The sequence below is a fragment of the Mercenaria mercenaria genome, chromosome 7, assembly GCF_021730395.1.
Source record: "Mercenaria mercenaria strain notata chromosome 7, MADL_Memer_1, whole genome shotgun sequence".
NCBI classification, from domain to species: Eukaryota; Metazoa; Mollusca; class Bivalvia; order Venerida; family Veneridae; genus Mercenaria; species Mercenaria mercenaria.
Window position 1 is genome coordinate 74763897 of NC_069367.1, and position 14802 is coordinate 74778698.

Consider the following 14802-nt stretch of genomic DNA (forward strand, 5'->3'; position numbering starts at 1 on the left):
AAACACTTAGATTAAAATTTGCATACATAAAAACCTATAGTTGCTTTCATATGGATTTATTTTGGCCAATTATGAAAAAGTTATCATATAAGTTATCTACAGTCACAAAAGGGAAATTAAAAAAACAAAAATTAAAAAATACAAAAACAACATAAAAAAAATTAATAAGAAAAAAATATATTACAAGTCCACATAAAACTCTTTACCAGCTTGAGATAGGTCAAAATACATCTAAAAATTCAATGTAACATGCATGTTGTACCTCAGAAAAGTGGTCTCGATTTTTCCCTATGGCCAGTAATAAAAAAGTAACAATATAATCTATTTATAGTAAAACAAAATGAGGTAATTCTTAAAACAAGGGTGCCTCATGACAATGAACATTTGTGCTAAGTTACATCAAAATCCCTCCATGCATGGAGAAGAAATGCTCTGGACAAAGTCATTCTTAAATTTAACCTTTGACCTCTAAGTATGACATTGACCTTAAACCTACAGACCTGGTTCTTGTGCATGACAATCCATCTCACAGTGGTGAACATTTGTGCCAAGTTTCATCAAAATCCCTCTATGCATGAAGAAGAAATGCTCCCGACAAAGTCATTTTTGTATCTGACCTTTGGCCTATAAGTGTGACCTTGAACTTAGACATAGGGCGCGGATTTTGTGCACGACATGTTGTCTCATCCAGGGATATATTTGTGCCAACTGATATTTAAATCCTGCCTTGCAAGACAAAGTTATAGACCGGACAGGAAAAAAATCCTATTGACCTTTGATCTCAAAGTGTGACCTTGACCTTTAAGCCAGGGTTCTGGGTGTTGCGCATGACACATCGTCTCATCATGGGGAACATTTTGTGCCAAGTAATATTAAAATCCCTTCATGGATGGCAGAGTTATGGACCGGACAGGAGAAAAGACCTGCTGACCTTTGACCTAAAATTGTGACCCTGACCTTTGAGCTAGGGATCCGGGTCTTGCGCATGACACATTGTCTCCTCATGGGGAACATTTGTGCCAAGTGATATTAAAATCTCTTAATGAATGACCAGTGTTATGGACTGGACACGAAGCAGACCCTTTTCATGCCATGCTGACATCTGACTGCTAAGTTGACCTTGACCTTTGAGCTAGGGGTCTGAAGGTTGGGCAGGACACATCGGCTTATTATGAGGTACATTTGTGCCAAGTAATATTAAAATCCCTTCATGGATGGGAGAGTTATGGACCGGACAGGAGAAAAGCCCTGTTGACCTTTGACCTCCAAGGCAGGGGTCCGGGTCTTGTGCATGGCATGTCTTCTCATTATGGGAAATATTTGTGCCAAGTAATATTAAATTCCCTTCATGGATGAGAGTTATGGACCGGACAAGAAATTGCGGACGGACGGAAAAGCGCATTCCTATAGTCCCCAAAACTGGTTTTCAACCAGTAGGGGACTAATAACCTTTTTATTCTATATCTGTTTTATTTTAGTTCAAATTAAAATGATTCACTGAATATTGTATTTCTGTCTTCCTCATTTCAAGACGCATAATGTAACTCTGTTCACCTGATTTACATTTGGAACATTTTCACTTGTTTCGGGCTTTATCGTATGTTTAAAATGGGACTTTCTGAACCGTCCAAATATGGAAAAATACGGGTTTTGTACACACGTGCGTCCAATAAGGTAATAATTATTATTATATTGTACGGTCACGTGCTGCAAATGAATTTTCACAACTGGATAGATAAAATATATATTGAATAACATCATATATGTTCTCGAGTAGCACTACTTGCATTAAATAGTTATTTATCTTTATTTATGTCTTATTCTTGCATAAAACATATAATTACAGTGTACAATTATAAACAAACTATTGCAAGACCATTCTATTAAAGAATTATAAGAGACTGCAATCGTAATATAATTCATGTACATATCACATAAAATATTCTAGTAAGTTACAGATAAGATACATAAACTAGAGCTGCTTTTGAGAAAAGCAAATGTCAACCACAACTGCCTAATCATCTAAATAGCAAGTCAGTCTTTATATACCGTTTACTCACTACAATTCAAGGGCCAGAACTCCAAAATGCCTGGACCGATTTGGCTCATTATTGAACTTGTCCAAGGTCTTATGGTCAAACACATTTTGTTCAAATTTAGTGAAGATCTGATCATAAATGTTCAACTTAGAGTGCGGACAAGAGCAAAAAAAGTCGATTTTTTGGTAATTCAAGGGCTGTAACTCCAAAATGCCTGAACCGATTTGGTTAGTTATCAACCTTGGCCAAGGTCTCATGGTCAAACACATTTTGTTCAAGTTTGGTGAAGATCAGATGAGAAATGTTTGACCTAGAGTGCAGGCAAGAGTAAAAAGGCTTATTTTTCGGTAATTCAAGTGCCATAATTCCAAAATGCCTGGACTGATTTGGCTAGTTATTGAACTTGGTTAAGGTCTCATGGTCAAACACATTAAGTTCAAGTTTGGTGAAGATCGGATGAGAAATGTTTGACAGAGTGCGGACAAAAGTGAAAAGGCCGATTTTTGGAAATTCAAGGGCAGTAACTCCAATATGCCTAGACTGATTTGGCTAGTTATTGAACTTGGCCGAGGTGTTATGGTCAAACATATTTTGTTCAAATTTAGTGAAGATCGGATGAGAAATGTTTGACTTAGAATGCAGACAAGCTTCCCAAGCGAAAAAAAAAAGGGGAAACAAAACACTAATACTATACTGTGTTTTGATGATGTTTTATTAGTATAGCAAATGACATGCAAATGAGCTAACAAAATACTAACAAAACATTGCTATCAAAATACCAATAAAACATGATATGCAAATTATATTTATACAAAACACTAACAAAATATCTTATGTTTTGTTAGTGTTTCATTGTATGTTTTGTTAGTGTTTCATCGTATGTGCTTAAGAAAACACTAACAAAACACTGCCAACAAAATACTAACAAAACATATGATATGAAAATACAAATTTAAACAAAATACAAACAAAATACTCTACGCAGCGTAACTGAAAAGTTAACACCCTTTTGGCCCTTATATTTTAAAAATCGCATTTTTGATGCAACTGAGACGTAACTGGTGTAAAGATTTGTCAAATTTGATAAACTCCATTTGAGGCACTGGCTACACGTGCAAAATGACTTTTTCCAGCAATGTTGACATGTACGAAAATTCTATCGCAAATCATTCATCACACTTGAAAGTGAGTAGACAGACTAAAAGGAATATGTTAAAAAACAGAATATCCTTGCTAAGAATGCCATGTTTAAGGCATGATCAACGCCATCAGGCCATTGGCATGGTTGACGCCGAACTTCCATGTCGTGAAATTGCACGTCGAATGTGCTGTTCTTACATGACAGTCGTGAAATGGGTTAGAAGACATGATCAGACAGTGTCTATGAGTAATAGACCGCACACAGGCCATGAAAAAGTGACGTCGATATTGTATAAAAAAGTAGAGGTATATATTAAGTGGTAACTTTTCAATGACGCTCAGTATACCATTAAATCATGAATAAGATACCCTGATGAAAACATGAGCAATACATTATTTACATACATGTGACAAATGTATACGATTCTCACAAGTAAGGGAACAATTATTGATATGTATAATTATATACATTAACAAGGATTCTGTAGAAACAATGGATTATTAATTTAACAGCTTCAAACAATCATTCAGAACTATATTTGATATCAAAAGACATAATTCAATGTAATTCTACTGTGAGTAAAAGCATCAAGATTAGCTGGCCATTTTCATAATTTGTTAAGAAAGGTGAACAGACCACAGAAAGACACCAGCAGATTTTAACTTAATACTAATGTTTAACAGATATTATAAAGAGGGAAATCCTGAGGAATGCTGATTTGAACATGTGATCACCTGAATAATGATCGGCTTAAACTTGAGATACATGTATAAAAATCAAACAAATGTGTGGCTTAAATCTGAGATATGTAAATTTCAATTGAATAATGCACCTCTTGAACATCAGGTACATGCATAAAAAATCTACTGAATACTGCATAACTATCAAATGTAACAAGAGGACCATGATGGTCCTGAATCGCTCACCTTCTCCACATGACCCAATTTTCATGAAGATCCATTGAAAAATATGATCTCTAGAGAGGTCACAAGGTTTTTCTATTATTTGACATAGTGACCTAGTTTTCGAAGGTACGTGACCCTGTTTTGAACTTTACCTAGATATCATCAAGGTGAACATTCTCACTAATTTTCATGAAGATCTCATGAAAAATATGGCCTCTAGAGAGGTCACAAGGTTTTTCTATTTTTATACCTACTGGCCTAGTTTTTGACTGCACGTGACCCAGTTTCGAAACTGACCTAGATATCATCAAGGTGAATATTCAGATCAATTTTCATGAAGATCCATTGAAAAATATGGCCTCTAGAGAGGTCAAAAGATTTTAATAATTTTAGACCTACTGACCTAGTTTTTGACCGCAGTTGACCCAGTTTCAAACTTGACCTAGATATCATCAAGATGAACATTCAGACCAAATTTCATACAGATGCCATGAAAAGTATGGCCTTTAGAGAGGTCACAAGGTTTTTTTTATTATTTGACCTACTGACCTAGTTTTTTAAGGCACGTGACCCAGTTTCAAACCTGACCTAGATATCATCAAGGTGAACACTCTGACCAATTTTTATGGAGATCCATTCACAAGTATGGCCTCTAAAGAGGTCACAAGGTTTTTCTATTTTTAGACCTAATGACCTAGTTTTTGACCACACATGACCCTGTTTCGAATTTGACCTAGATATCATCAAGATGAACATTCAGACCAATTTTCATACAGATCCCATGAAAAATATGGTCCTTAGGAAGGTCACAATGTTTTCTATTATTTGACCTACTGACCTAGTTTTTGACGGCACGTGACCCACTTTCAAACTTGACCTAGATATCATCAAGATGAACATTCAGGCCAATTTTCATACAGATCCCATGAAAAATATGGCCTCTAGAGAGGTCACAAGGTTTTTCTATTATTTGACCTTCTGACCTAGATTTTGATGGCACGTGACCGACTTTCAAACTTGACTTAGATATCATTAAGGTGAACATTCTGACCAATTTTCATGAAGATCTCATGAAATATATGGCCTCTAGAGAGGTCACAAGGTTTTTCTATTTTTAGACCTACTGACCTAGTTTTGACTGCATGTGACCCAGTTTCAAATCTGACCTAGATATCATCAAGATGAACATTCAGACCAACTTTCATACAGATCCCATGAAAAATATGGCCTTTAGAGTGGTCACAAGGTTTTTCTATTATTTGACCTACTGACCTAGTTTTTGATGGCATGTGACCCAGTTTCGAACCTGACCTAGATATCATCAAGGTGGACGTTCTGACCAATTTTCATGAAGATCTTGTGAAATATATGGCCTCTAGAGAGGTCACAAGGTTTTTCTATTTTTAGACCTACTGACCTAGTTTTTGAAGGCACGTGACCCAGTTTCGAACTTGACCTAGATATCATCAAGGTGAACATTCTGATCAATTTTCATGAAGATCTTGTGAATTATATGGCCTCTAGAGAGGTCACAAGGTTATTCTATTTTTAGACCTACTGACCTAGTTTTTGATGGCATGTGACCCAGTTTCGAACTTGACCTAGATATCATCAAGATGAACATTCAGACCAACTTTTATACAGATTCCATGAAAAATATGGCCTTTAGAGAGGTCACAAGGTTTTTCTATTATTTGACCTACTGACCTAGTTTTTGATGGCATGTGACCCACTTTTGAAACTGACCTAGATATCATCAAGATGAACATTCAGACCAAGTTTCATACAGATCCCATGAAAAATATGGCCTCTAAAGAGGTCACAAGGTGTTTCTATTATTTGACCTACTGACCTAGTTTTTGACGGCACGTGACCCACTTTCAAACTTGACCTAGATATCATCAAGGTAAACATTCTGACCAATTTTCATGAAGATCTCATGAAATATATGGCCTCTAGAGAGGTCACAAGGTTTTTCTATTTTTAGACCTACTGACCTAGTTTTTGAACGCACATGACCCTGTTTCAAACTTGACCTAGATATCATCAAGATGAACATTCAGACCAACTTTCATACAGATCCCATGAAAAGTACGGCCTCTAGAGAGGTCACAAGGTTTTTTTATTATTTGACCTACTGACCTAGTTTTTTAAGGCACATGACCCAGTTTCAAACTTGACCTAGATATCATCAAGGTGAACATTCTGACCAATTTTTATGGAGATCCATTCACAAGGATGGCCTCTAGAGAGGTCACAAGGTTTTTCTATTTTTAGACCTACTGACCTAGTTTTTGAACGCACATGACCCTGTTTCCAACTTGACCTAGATATCATCAAGATGAACATTCAGACCAACTTTTATACAGATTCCATGAAAAATATGGCCTTTAGAGAGGTCACAAGGTTTTTCTATTATTTGACCTACTGACCTAGTTTTTGACGGCATGTGACCCACTTTCGAAACTGACCTAGATATCATCAAGATGAACATTCAGACCAAGTTTCATACAGGTCCCATGAAAAATATGGCCTCTAGAGAGGTCACAAGGTGTTTCTATTATTTGACCTACTGACCTAGTTTTTGACGGCATGTGACCCACTTTCGAACTTGACCTAGATATCATCAAGGTGAACATTCTGACCAATTTTCATGAAGATCTCATGAAATATATGGCCTCTAGAGAGGTCACAAGGTTTTTCTATTTTTAGACCTACTGACCTAGTTTTTGAACGCACGTGACCCAGTTTCAAACTTGACCTAGATATCATCAAGATGAACATTCAGACCAACTTTCATACAGATCCCATGAAAAGTACGGCCTTTACAGAGGTCACAAGGTTTTTCTATTATTTGACCTACTGACCTAGTTTTTGATGGCACGTGACCCAGTTTCGAACTTGATCTAGATATCATCAAGGTGAACGTTCTGACCAATTTTCATGAAGATCTTGTGAAATATATGGCCTCTAGAGAGGTCACAAGGTTTTTCTATTTTTAGACCTACTGACCTAGTTTTTGATGGCACTTGACCCAGTTTCGAACTTGACCTAGATATCATCAAGGTGAACATTCTGACCAATTTTCATGAAGATCTTGTGAAATATATGGCCTCTAGAGAGGTCACAAGGTTTTTCTATTTTTAGACCTACTGACCTAGTTTTTGATGGAACGTGACCCAGTTTCGACCTTGACCTAGATATCATCAAGATGAACATTCTGACCAACTTTCATAAAGATCCCATGAAAAATGTGACCTCTAGAGTGGTCACAAGCAAAAGTTTACGGACTCACGACGGACGACGGACACCGCACGATCACAAAAGCTCACCTTGTCACTTTGTAACAGGTGAACTAAAAAACATAATATAGACACAACATGTATTTTATGGAAAACTGAAACATGTTTATAAAATGCCTCTATCATTATGTGAAGCTCCAATCAAATGCCTTTACAAGTTATGTTCCAATAAAACACTACTTTGTATACTTTGCCACCAGTATATGTTATATTTTGCATGGTAAATGGCCAAAGGCAGATCTAATCGCTTGAAATTTGAAACCAAATCGTTATACCATCCTATCACAAACGATGTTTTCAAAGAAAGAGTCTATATACCCTCCCCCTGTCCCACTTCAGGTCAATGTGGAAAATGACCCACAAAGCTGGTATATCTGTTGAGATAACTTTATATACTCTATGTTAATTTTATTATGGAGGTCACTTTTCCAGGCTTTACAAAATATACAAAACCCTTACCATTCAATGTCTGTTTCAGCTGATCAATTTCAGCCCTTAGGTCTTTAATAATTTGATCTTTAAGACTGCAATCAAAGCAACCTATTGTTGGGGCCACTTTGCGGCCTGTAGGGGAAGAGTTAGGCATGCCTGACAGGTCTGAAGTAAACTGGTTTCAACCGGTGAAGGAGATCTTGGTGTTGATGACCTTGCCATATCAACTTCTCCATCAATAACATTTATTGAACGTGTCATAAATTCTGACTCATTCAAAGAGCAGTTGCTACTGATGTCAAGAAGTTGACCAGCTGACTGGTTGTTACCAAGAACTCCTCCTCTATCCGGACACTGATTATCCTCAGTGTAGTCAGACGTCCTAGAAAAAGCACTAGTGTATGGTTGATTCCAGTATGGCCTCTATATAGGTTGAGAGTATACAGGTTGAGGGTAGAGAGGATATGAAGGATATTGCGTTCCCTGAGCAAAAGGGTATGAAAGTGGGAAGTTTGTGCTACATGCCTGTTGTGAATAGTGGAAGGGTGCATTCACAGAAGCTGACGAAGTGATTGTTTCTTGGGTTGTAGTACTGGAAAGGGGTGTGACAATATGTGGAAATGGAATTTCAGAGGAAGAGGGTTTTGGGGAGGCAGAGGGTTTTGGGGCTTCATAGCCAGACAGTTCAGCTGTCATTTTGTGACTCTCTTTGGTTGCAGGGTGAGACAGTGAAGGTGATAGGGTTTCAGTACTTGAAGAAGTAGATGTTTTGAGGAAAGGCAGATAAGGTGGTAGGGCATGCAGACTGCTGTTCAAAGGAATAGGCATTAATTGAATCTGCATTGGCAGTAACTACCGTTTTCTTGGAAAATAATGAAGCTGCAACTTGTTGACTGGCTGCCATTACTGCTTCCTTGTTCTTTTTCTTTTCTGCTTCAATTTCTGTCAAAAGAAAAAAATAACATAGCAGCTAGCACAAAACAAATTTTGGCATAAGAAACAGATATCTATATTTTGTCATTTACTGCAATACAATCCCATTCTCATTTTTAAACTAGTGTTTTGACATCCAAAGTTATTGTGATGTCCAGACATTTAGCAGTGCCTTTATGATTTTGTTTACAGCTATTAACTTTTCTTTCATCATCATGCAAAGTTGTGTTGAGAAATTCTACTACAGGATTTTGTATATCAGTGGTGGTATTTATAACTGAAATATTGTAAAAAAAAATGTGCCTTAAAGTTGACAAAAGAAAAACAGATAATCAAAATTTTATACCTTTTTATTTTTTTTTTCACATCCACCTCCATTACACTGATTTCTTCAGAACTGTCATCACTTCCTCCTACAATAAAGCATGCTCAGTTTGCTGGTACATAATATACCTGCTATAGTTTTCATTTTTGAATAAGCTGTTCCTGAAATATTGATGGTGGAGGGGGTCAGAAAGCACAATGATATATCCAACTAATAAGTTTTTTTTCTAAGCTAAAATTTTAACCAAAGTTCACATTTAATTTCATTCAGACACAGATTACATTACAAGCACTTTCTTGGAATAGTAATATACTGTACTTTTGGTGTACTTTTTGAAGAGAATACTCCATAGCATCTCCTACCAACCCTATAAATTGAGAGAGTCTAGTAAATTATAGAATCATTAATATATGAAATCATTACCATCTTCATTTGTCACTGGCTTCTTATTTTTTGTCTTCTTATTTTTCTTCTTCTCTATCACTGAAATAAATGCTTGCATTTATAACACAACAGTTAACAGTGCCCTATATGTAAAAATAGCTGGTAGGACACGAAATGCTTCCCCCCGCCCCACCCTCCTTGATGCATTTAGTAACTGCACAATTTAATATTGAAATATATTGATTCTAAAACTGGAAGTGCATAAGTTACAATTCTATCTCTCAGAGCTACAATACTGAAACTATACTATAATATTAGCCAACATAACAGTATACCAAACACTGGTACATTTAATTAATTGAAAACAAGAGGGTCATGATGACTTTGTCAGTACTAATTAATGGTACTACTAATGCTAAATGTTGATGGAAAATTAATTTTATCAACCAAACTTACCTTTTGCTGGTTTCTGTGCTTTTTTTTAATGGACCGGCCTTTCCTTTTGACTTTTCACCTATATATATTAAAAATACAAATGCATTTAAAAATCTCATTTAAATCTGTGGAGATATGTCTGGCTAATTAACATATGATTAATTGTTTTTAATCTTTGTATGCAGTTTTTACCAGATCCAGAATTTCTTGACAGATTACCTACAGACTGGGTAATTAACATCAATTTTTTAACATACAATGTTTCATAAAAGCCTGGAATCTTATTCAGTAATTGTATACTAGGGTTGATTCTGCAGGTAAATAATTCTGCGGTTTTGTCCTAAAATGGGCCTAGTTTTTTTCTGCGTCTTTTACTTCTGGGTCCTTCAAGACAAGAGGACCATGATGGTCCTGACTCGCTCAACTCTTCCCACATGACCCAGTTTTGAGTATGACGTCGTTTTTTCTATTATTTGACATAGTGACCTAGTTTTTCAGCTCAAGTGACCCAGTTTTGAACTTGACCTAGATATCATCAAGATAAAAATTCTGACCAATTTTCATGAAGATCCATTGAAAAATATGGCCTCTAGAGAAGTCACAAGGTTTTTCTATTATTTGACCTATTGACCTAGTTTTCAAAGGTACGTGATCCTGTTTTGAACTTGACCTAGATATCATCAAGTTGAACATTCTCACTAATTTTCATGAAGATCTCATGAAACATATGGCCTCTAGAGAGGTCACAAGGTTTTTCTATTTTTATACCTACTGGCCTAGTTTTTGACCGCATGTGACCCAGTTTCGAAACTAACCTAGATATCATCAAGGTGAACATTCTGACCAATTTTCATGAAGATCTATTGAAAAATATGGCCTCTAGAGAGGTCAAAAGATTTTAATAATTTTAGACCTACTGACCTAGTTTTTGACCGCAGTTGACCCAGTTTCAAACTTGACCAGATATCATCAAGGTGAACATTCAGACCAACTTTCATACAGATCTCATGAAAAGTATGGCCTCTAGAGAGGTCACAAGGTTTTTTTTATTATTTGACCTACTGACCTAGTTTTTGAAGGCACGTGACCCAGTTTTAAACTTGACCTAGATATCATCAAGATGAACATTCTGACCAATTTTCATGAAGATCCATTCAAGGGTATGGCCTCTACAGAGGTCACAAGGTTTTTCTATTTTAAGACCTACTGACCTAGTTTTTGACCTCAGTTGACCCAGTTTCAAACTTGACCTATATATCATCAAGATAAACATTCAGACCAACTTTCATACACATCCCATGAAAAATATGGCCTCTAGAGAGGTCACAAGGTTTTTTCATTATTTGACCTACTGACCTACTTTTTGATGGCATGTGACCCAGTTTCAAAACTGACCTAGATATCATCAAGATGAACATTCTGACCAATTTTATGAAGATCCATTCACAAGTATGGCCTCTAGAGAGGTCACAAGGTTTTTCTATTTTTAGACCTACTGACCTAGTTTTTGACCGGACGTGACCCAGTTTCGAATTTGATCTAGATATCATCAAGATGAACATTCAGACCAACTTTCATACAGATCCCATGAAAAATGTGGCCTTTAGAGAGGTCACAAGGTTTTTTTATTATTTGACCTACTGACCTAGTTTTTAAAGGCACGTGACCCAGTTTCTAACTTGACCTAGATATCATCAAGATGAACATTCTGACCAATTTTCATGAAGATCTCGTGTAATATATGGCCTCTAGAGAGGTCACAAGGTTTTTCTATTTTTAGACCTACTGACCTAGTTTTTGACCGCACGTGACCCAGTTTCAAACTTGACCTAGATATCATCAAGATGAACATTCTGACCAATTTTCATAAAGACCCCATGAAAAATGTGACCTCTAGAGTGGTCACAAGCAAAAGTTTACGCACGGATGCACGCACTGACGGACGACGGACGCTGCGCGATCACAAAAGCTCACCTTGTCACTTTGTGACAGGTGAGCTAAAAATACTACAATTGAACATAAAGTTATATTCTCATTTCAGTACAGTACAACATGTATCAACAATAATATCTGACATTATTAAATTCAATCAAATGCCCTAGCTGGTGCAAATGTTAATTGTTGAATGAAATTGATTCAAACCTGTAAATAGCTCTATAACTGTAGCTTAATAGTGATTTGTGTTTCACCACCATGCAGCAACTTCCTGACCTATATACAAGTCTTTAAATTTAATTGAATCATCTGTCTCTGGATGTATAATTTCACCATAGAGTAAGGCAGAATCATAGACTTCCACCTGACCATCATCCACGAATTTGACTTTAACATATGGTGCTAAATAAACAAACAGAAAAGGTATCTGGCACTTAAATTTGCAATGGCAAGGAATTATTTATACCTGCATGGGCACATACTTATAAATACATATATCATAATATCTTAGTATTTCTAAAATTCAAATGTACAGCATCATGCCAACTGAGTCCAGTTTTTTAAATGGCGTACATCAATAAATATAAAACATAACCCCAACACAACTTTGTTACTTATTTATGATCACTGTGTGCATGTGCATCATTTTTTGAGACTGAGTTTTTTTTTTAATCTTACTTTTTTCCACTTTAATAATAACTTAAATAATTCCTAAATTTTAGGGCAGGAGGGTCGGTAAAACTAAAAATAAAAAATATTGGCCTAAAGAACAGTGAATATACATATATAAATTTGTGGCAGACAGACGGACATACACACACACAGACTGGAGTAAATCAATATGTCTCCCACACCACTGTGTGGTGGGAGACATAATAACAAGAGCTTTCTGTAAGACAGCACGCTTGATTTTTCTCAGTGTTTGCCTCTGAATAAGAGCTTCGACAGTAAAAGGGGCATAAAACTCCCAAACTTCTAATCAGAACAATGGGGATTGTTTCTTATGGTGTAACATTTAATAGTTAACAAGTATATTAGTTTCAATTCAATAGCTTTGATAGCAACAGAGATCTTGGACATTATGTAAAAGATGAAGAAAATTCTAAGTTAAAAAGGGGCATAACTCTGTCAAAATTCAAATCAGAGTTATGGGGATTGTTTCTCCTTGGGCAGACTTAGATAGTAGAAAAATATATTAAGTTCTAAGTCAAAAGCTTTGATAGCAGCAATCAGCAATGATATTCGACTTTATCAAAAACTTTAACCAAAAATTTCTGTTAAAATGGGACATAAATCAGTCAAAATTCAAACCAGAGGACAGTAAATACTATTTCAAGTTTCAAGTCAACAGCTTGGATAGTAACAGAGTTAAAAATAATAAAAATAAAAAAATCTAAGGGTTAATGAAACACCAGTATTAAGAGAATCACTCTCAGTTGTAGAATAATTACATTGTGGATTCAAAATATTATGTGCACCATTATTTCTTGATAAAAATAAACTACTAAATTCTTGTTTCCACTTCTTTAAAACTGTATCAACATTATTAGATACTAAACCATCATTATCTATAACTTACATTGGTACTGGTTTCCTCTTATTTTGAGCAGTACCTATTTTACCTATGGATTTCCAAAACTCTTGTTTGTTATTTTCACATTCATAAAAAAGTTCTGCTTGGACAGAGACCCAGTATGCCCGTTTACTTCTTTGAACTTCACGATCAAAGGCCCGTCTCGCTGTCATGAAAACAGATTTCAGCCGTTTCTTAACAGAATAATGCGTTATTACATCGCAACCAATCTCCTCCTGCCTTTGTCTGAGAAATCCATAGGTTAGATAGTGTTTCACTCCAGCAAGGTTTTCCAACCCTTCCATTTTTAGTGTTAACCCCAGATAATATATTTATTGTTTTATGGTCTAATTTATCATACATTTCTGTTTTAATAACAGAACCATGATCATCAATTAGGTAAAATTTGACGTCTTATTGGTATAATTGTCCCCCTTGAAATCACCTGGCTGTGCGATATCGATTTTTATCTGGTTGATATTTTCCAATAGAAACAAAGAAGGAAAAAAAGTTAGAACAAATATTGTTTAAATTAGAATAAACACACAATATTTATTATCCTATTGAAGTGTTTGTTATTCTTTTCTCTTTACAAAAATATAAAAAATATTTATCTAAAATGAAAAATTAATGCTTCCCTTGGCGATTAAAAAACACCACTATCAGTCTCTGTTTTCGGCATACAGTTACTGAATAAAATAAGCAAAAACCTGTGGTACGTATCTTATTCTTTCCCCTGTAGCCACTTTATTTATAATTTGAGAATATTTATTATCCTATTGAAGTATTCTACAGACAATAAATTTTTATATATGTTTTTATTTTGAAATTGTTTTAATGTCTTCTTGCTTCCCTAAACGTTTAAAAGTTTGTGATTTTTGTATTATTTCTTTAATTGCACGTATCCGTGGTATTTCCGAACGCGTGTGGAAACGCACGAACTCGCCCGAAGTTTAGCTGCCTGTGATACAGAAAGAGCTGATTATTATTATCAATTGGTAATTCTTACTGCCAGGAAGGTCTATGTTGTTCCAGTTACTGCATGCATCAATATAAAAGTAAAACAAGAGCCATGTTAGACATGGCCAATCCCCCCGCCGGGCATATTATAATTGAAGGCTAAAGTTCCTGGCAAGTTAGTGTCTGAAAGTATTAATTTTGGGGAAAGCTTTGAAGAACCATTTAGTTGTGGTACGCATCAGGGGTTTTAAAGATGTGGAAGAAAGAATAAGTCAGTGGTGAGGTGGTTTACTGCTAAATTTTATTAATTTTCATGAACAATATAGCTATGATGTTTTTCTATATGGCTACTGTAAAAAGAAGGAATGGAAAGCTAACAGGGAACACGAGTGCCAGAATGTCACAATATATGCCCATCACAGCAAATTTCTTTACTCT

At 35.7% G+C, this 14802-nt stretch overlaps 1 long non-coding RNA gene across 1 annotated transcript; it reads right to left on the minus strand.

Annotated features, from left to right (window-relative positions):
- Nucleotides 1-1347: 1347 nt before the first annotated feature.
- LOC123555303 (uncharacterized) lies at nt 1348-12395 on the minus strand. Its single transcript, XR_008371801.1, has 5 exons — nt 12039-12395; nt 9918-9975; nt 9501-9560; nt 9099-9165; nt 1348-8761 (listed from the first exon to the last, which is right to left on the minus strand). It is a non-coding gene; the product is annotated as an uncharacterized LOC123555303 (long non-coding RNA).
- Between the last annotated feature and the right edge of the window lie 2407 nt (nt 12396-14802).